The sequence below is a fragment of the Macaca fascicularis genome, chromosome 18, assembly GCF_037993035.2.
Source record: "Macaca fascicularis isolate 582-1 chromosome 18, T2T-MFA8v1.1".
Taxonomy (NCBI): domain Eukaryota; kingdom Metazoa; phylum Chordata; class Mammalia; order Primates; family Cercopithecidae; genus Macaca; species Macaca fascicularis.
The window spans coordinates 35660-41528 of record NC_088392.1 but is presented as its reverse complement, the minus strand read 5'-3'; the positions used below and the strand labels follow the sequence as shown (position 1 = coordinate 41528).

Genomic DNA, 5869 nt, shown 5'->3' with positions numbered 1-5869 from the left:
ATGGTCCAAAATATCTTTAGTCTCTCTGTAAAAATAAGAAGCGAAAATTATATAAACTTGAATTATTTATGTTCAGTAATTAATGTTTTAGTATTGTATCTTATTTATAAATGGTCTAGATATTTAATGCAAATCTTTTACTTAGCTTAACTTTAAGGTTAAAAATTACCAAAAGTATTTTGGAAACTACTATTAAGCAGATTTACAATAAACAAATTATTTTTGAAATAATGTTTTTCGCTTTTCACAAGATGGCACCGAAAGTGAAGAAGGAAGTTCCTGCCCCTCCTAAAGCCAAAGCCAAAGCCAAAGCTTTAAAGGCCAAGAAGGCAGTGTTGAAAGGTGTCCACAGCAACATACAGAAAAGAAGATCCGCATGTCATTCACCTTGAGGTGGCCCAAGACACTGCGACTCCGGAGGCAGCCCACATATCCTCGGAAGATCACCCCCAGGAGAAACAAGCTTGACCACTATGCTATCATCAAGTTTCCACTGACCACTGAGTCGGCCATGAAGAAGATAGAAGAAAACAACATACTTGTGTTCATTGTGGATGTTAAAGCCAGCAAGCACCAGATTAAACAGGCTGTGAAGAAGCTCTGGGACATGGATGTGGCCACAGTCAACATCCTGATTCGACCTGATAAAGAGAAGAAGGCATATGTTCGACTCGCTCCTGATTATGATGCTTTGGATGTTGCAACAAAATTAGGATCATCTAAACCGAGTCCAACTGACTAACTCTAAATATATGTATATCTTTTCACCATAAAAAAGAAATAATGTTTTTCATAAGAATGACAACTTAATTAGAATCAAATTTAAAAGCTTTAAGATTTTACGTTTCTAGTAAGTATAATATTAGCTTATTTGAGTAGAACTCAAGCAGAATAGGAATTTATGTTTGTTTTATATTCGATAGTGGTAACTTTGAAGACATAGTTGTTTTATTACACCAAAAATATTATATTAACCTTATTTAACTAAGTTTTATCCAAATCGTGTTAACTTAAAAAACATTTGACCAGTTCCTATATTTCTAGGAGTTTGGTGAATATTTATTTATAAATGCTTATGTTTTTCCAAGCCAAGTTAGAACACTTTTAAAGAATTTTATAAATGAATTTTGCAACGCTAACCTGAGTTAAGAAAATATCACATATACATAACACACATTAATAGACATACAAACACAAATAGAGATTTCATAGCTTTCATCCTGAAATTTCAGCCATGAATCAGGCATAAATATTCTGATGGTTAATTTTAGACATCTACTTGATTGGATTAAGAGACACACAGCTGGTAAAACACAATTTCTGGGCATATGTGTGAGGGTATTTCTGGAAGACACTGAGATAACCCTGACCCAATGTAGATGGGCACAGATATGGTTTTGCTGTGTCCCCACTCAGATCTCATCTTGAATTGTAGTTCTTATAATTCCTACATGTCGTGGGAGGGACCCAGTTGGAGGTGATTGAATCATGGTGGTGGTTACTGCCATGCTGTTCTCATGATAGTGAGTGAGTTCTCATGATCTGATGTTTTTATAAGGAGCTTTTCCCATTTGGCTCAGCACTTCTCCTTGTTGCTGCCATGTGAAGAAGGACGTCTTTGCTTCCCCTTCCACCATGGTTGTGAGGCCCCTCCAGCCATGTGGAACTGTCAGCGCATTAAACCTCTTTGTTCTTTATAAATTGCTCAGACTCGGGTATTTCTTCATAGCAGTGTATAAATGGATGAATACAGGCACCATCCAATTGGTTGAGAACACAGATAGAACGAAAAGGAAGAGGAAAGGGGAATTATCTCCTTCTGAAATGGAAACATCCTTCTTCTCCTGCCCTTGACATCAGAACTTTAGGGTCTCAGGCCTTTGGCCTCAGAATGAGAGTTACACCATTGGCTTCCCTCATTCTGAGTCCTTTTGACCTGGACTGAGCCATGCTACGCTTTCCTAGTTCTCCAACTTGGCGATAGGCTATCGTGGAACTTCTCAGCCTCCATAATTATGTGAACCAATTCCCCTAATGAGTCTTCTCTCATCTATCTATCTACATATATCACGTTGATTCTGCCTTTCGGGAGAACCCTGACTAATGTGATTACAATAATACAAAATTTACTAGTTTATACAGAAGACTTGGTTTTTGTCTTTGCCCCATTTTTTATTTGTATTATAACTGTGTTTCTGGAAAATGGAACAAGTTTTTACCTTCTTCATATGAGGGCTAAAGCTTTTTTCTCGCTAATAATTTTGGAGATATGTAAGATTTTCTTTTGTTTTGACATACAATCTTACAGAGGCTGAGAAATAATTTTTTTTTCTGTTTTATTTTTCAGCCCCAGGTGTTTGCTTTTGCAGATTCTTGAGCATGTTGAGAGCCTCCAAGGCATGGAGCAGGGTGCCTAAAGTTTCAGTGATTGTAGGGAGTTGAGAGACTCAAATGGGAAGGGAAAGATCTAAAAGGAGGCAGTTTGGAAGATAAAAATTTTCTCAAAGGAGCCATTAAAGTTCTAAATAATTCTTATTCTTAGTAAAGTCATGCAAACAGGAAAGGAAGTAGAATTAGCTCCATATTGGTGGAACACATAGTCAGCAGAGGTTTGAGAAGGGAGAATTTAGTCAACTGAGAAGTTCCCATGAAAAGAGCAAGATCAAGATCACAGAGACACCATGAAACAAAAAGCCAGGATTAACTTCCAACCCAAGAGGAGAACACAGAGGCCTCAAAACCAAAGCTAGGATAAGAAACTTGTATCCCAAGAGTTACCTTCCAGACAAAGACGCCTGAGATTCCAACCCAGCTTCACAGAGTACTCACTCAAAATGTTACTGAAACTGTAGGCTTTTCAATGACTTAGCCATGCATGCAAAAGGCATTCCTTAAGGTGGTACAGAAGATGGAGCCCCCCTATCCAAAGATAGCCAAGGAGAAAGAAAGACCCCTGTTGGCAGAGCCAGTGGGCAAAGGCAACAGAAAAGGAGACAAGAATCCTAATGGGATGAGATTCTTTCAGATTAAGGATCATACAAACTCCTCAGAATTGGCAGGTTGACAGCCATAAACGGGCTACCAACATTTCTACTCATTGGATTACAAGTTCTTCAGCATCCAAAATGATTAACAAAATGACAATTTCATAAATTTGGAAAGGAGACATTTCTTATTTTTATGGTTTTTTTTGTTTGTTTGTTTGTTTGTTTTTAGAGTTTCACTCTTGTTACCGAGGCTGGAGTGCAATGGTGCGATCTCGGCTCACTGCAACCTCCACCTTCTGGGTTCAAGCGATTCTCCTGCCTCAGCCTCCCAATTAGCTGGGATTACAGATGCCCACCACCAAGCCTGACTAATTTTTTGTATTTTTAGTAGAGACAGGGTTTCATCATGTTGGCCAGGCTGGTCTCAAACGCCTGACCTCAGGTGATCCACCTGCCTTGGCCTCCCAAAGTGCTGGGATCACAGGCATGAGCCACCACACCCAATGAGAGATTTATTTCCTATAAAGAGTTGCAGCCTGCAGGATTGTCCTTCTCACAGACTGGGAAGCATAGCCTCCAGCCAGAAGCCAGAAACAGATGCTTCAAGGGAGATGTAAAGGAAATAGTAATTTATGCTGAGTGGAATTGGCAAAAACATATATTTAATAAACTCTAGGAGGAGTCATGAATATTTATGAAAGGAGAAATGCATGCTTGTGCAATTGAGTTTCTTGCTTCTTCATGGGTCCCATGTACAAAAGATGGCAGTGTTAGCACGATCCCAGGGTAGAGTTTTCAGCCCTCTGACATTAAAAGGTGAAGCAGAGGACATGAAAACTTGCTCTGTGCATCCTCTGTACACAGGCCAGAACCTCTCCATCATGGGTGGTCTCTTATTAGGCAGGAAAGGAGAGGTTGATATCAGTGGTGGCACCTTTGAAAGGGCTGGTTTCTGTTTAATCCTTAGGGAAGAAAGCCTCATCATGGTTAGCAAACGAGGGGGAATAACGCAGTGTATCTGACCCCCATCATCCCATCCTGGACAAGCTGAGAACTCAGTTTTGAAAGTTACTCTGGGGTTCCGTCAGCCAAGAGTTGGTCTGTTCAGTCAGTTGAGAGCTTAGGATTTCATTTTCATTTACCAATGCTAATGGGAAAGAGTACACTGTCTTCATGGCAGCTGAATTTGCAAGAAACTCCTTGGATGGAGTTAATGGCAGCTGTATTTTTCTGGGAGCTCTGCTTTAATTGGATAAAGTAAGTTCTGGTAAGATTTCTTCCTTTATCTTCAGTATCTCAAATGTTTTCGTTTAAATAATCTTTATAAGAACTCTTGATGTCTGAGTGGATTCCCACACAGTCATCTACTATAAGATTTTCTGATTCTTTTTTTCCTTTGGTCATTATGAATAGAGCTTCTGTAAATAACTGCATGGTAGCTTTTATTTAGAAATAACATCAAAGTAGTTGTCAAAATACTTAGGAATGTGATTTTTGGATTGTAAGGTGAGAGTTGTTTAGCTTTGGAAAAAACTGCCCAACTTGTAATAGGGGAGGACAAATAATTTTCTGTGTTTTTGGAATTCTTAGATAGGACCCTCTGTAACAAACAACAGATTAAAATGAGAAAAACAGAAAAGTTTTAAAAACATGTATACCTTATTGATAAGACTCTTTAGTGATTTAGTTACCTTTCTCTTCTTGGTGCTGAGAGAGAGAGGTAGCTTTTAAATGGGGATTTCCTTTATAGATGTAAATTTTCCTTACACAAGGGTAACTTCTACTCTGTTTTCAGAACTTCCTTTGTTGGCTTTTTTTTTTTTTTTCCAAAATAATCAGCTTGGAATAATTCTTAAGCCAAAGGGACATATTTTTGGGTGGCATATTCTGGTTTCCTGCCATTATATTTTAGGGTGGCATATTTCGGTCTTATACACAGTGTCCCACCAGCAATGAAAAGAGTTCTTGTTTTTCCTCCAGCAATTTGTCATTTTTTAAAGAGTTTAGCAGTTGTAAGAGGTATAGACCAGCTGTGCTATCTCATTGTGGTTTTCAGTTATGTACTATGTTGAGCATCTTTTGGTATGTTTACTTGCCTTCTGTAGATCATCTTTGGTGAGGTGTCCGTTCAGATCTGTGTGCATTTTTAATTGGGCTGTTTAACTTATTGTTCAGTTTTAAGAATTTTGTATGTATTTTGAATACAAAGTCTTTCTCAGATCTGTATTTTGCAAATATTTTCTTTCAATATGTGACATGTCTTTTTGTTCCCTTCACAAGGTATTTTCCAGAGTATAAACTTTAAATATTTATAAATATTAAGAAATTCACATTGTCATTTCTTCTGGGTATATCAACCTTTTTTGCCATTTGTTAAAATTCATTACCAAACCCAAAGGCACATAGCTTTTCTTCTATAGTTTCTTCTAGAAATTGTATAGTCTTGCATTTTTAGTGTAAGGATGATTTTGAGTGATTATTTGTGTAAGTTGTAAAGTTTTCATCTACATGTATATCATTTGCTATGGTTTCCAATTCATTGTTCCCTCACTATTTTTGGGAAAGACACAGGATAGTGGGCTCTGTTAGAGTAGATAGACAGCTAGACATGAACAGGAGGTTGAGCTCCTGGAAAAGGGAAAGTCTGGGAAGGCTCACCTGGAGGGACCACCAAAAATTCACATATTAGTAGCATCTCTAATGCTGGAGTGGATGGGCACTTGTCAATTGCGGGTAGGAGGGAGAAGAGGTACCTATGAAGAAAGAAACACCCTACAACTCCTCTTAAGATGCCCCAGTCATCATTCACTCTGCAGTAAAAATGTCACAATATTGCTAGCTACATGCTGATAAGGACAAAGGGGACATTCACCCCCAGCGAT

General features: G+C 38.3%; 1 pseudogene; it reads left to right on the top strand.

Moving 5' to 3' along the window:
- Nucleotides 1-251: 251 nt before the first annotated feature.
- LOC135968174 (large ribosomal subunit protein uL23 pseudogene) lies at nucleotides 252-1074 on the top strand (annotated as a pseudogene).
- Nucleotides 1075-5869: the final 4795 nt, after the last annotated feature.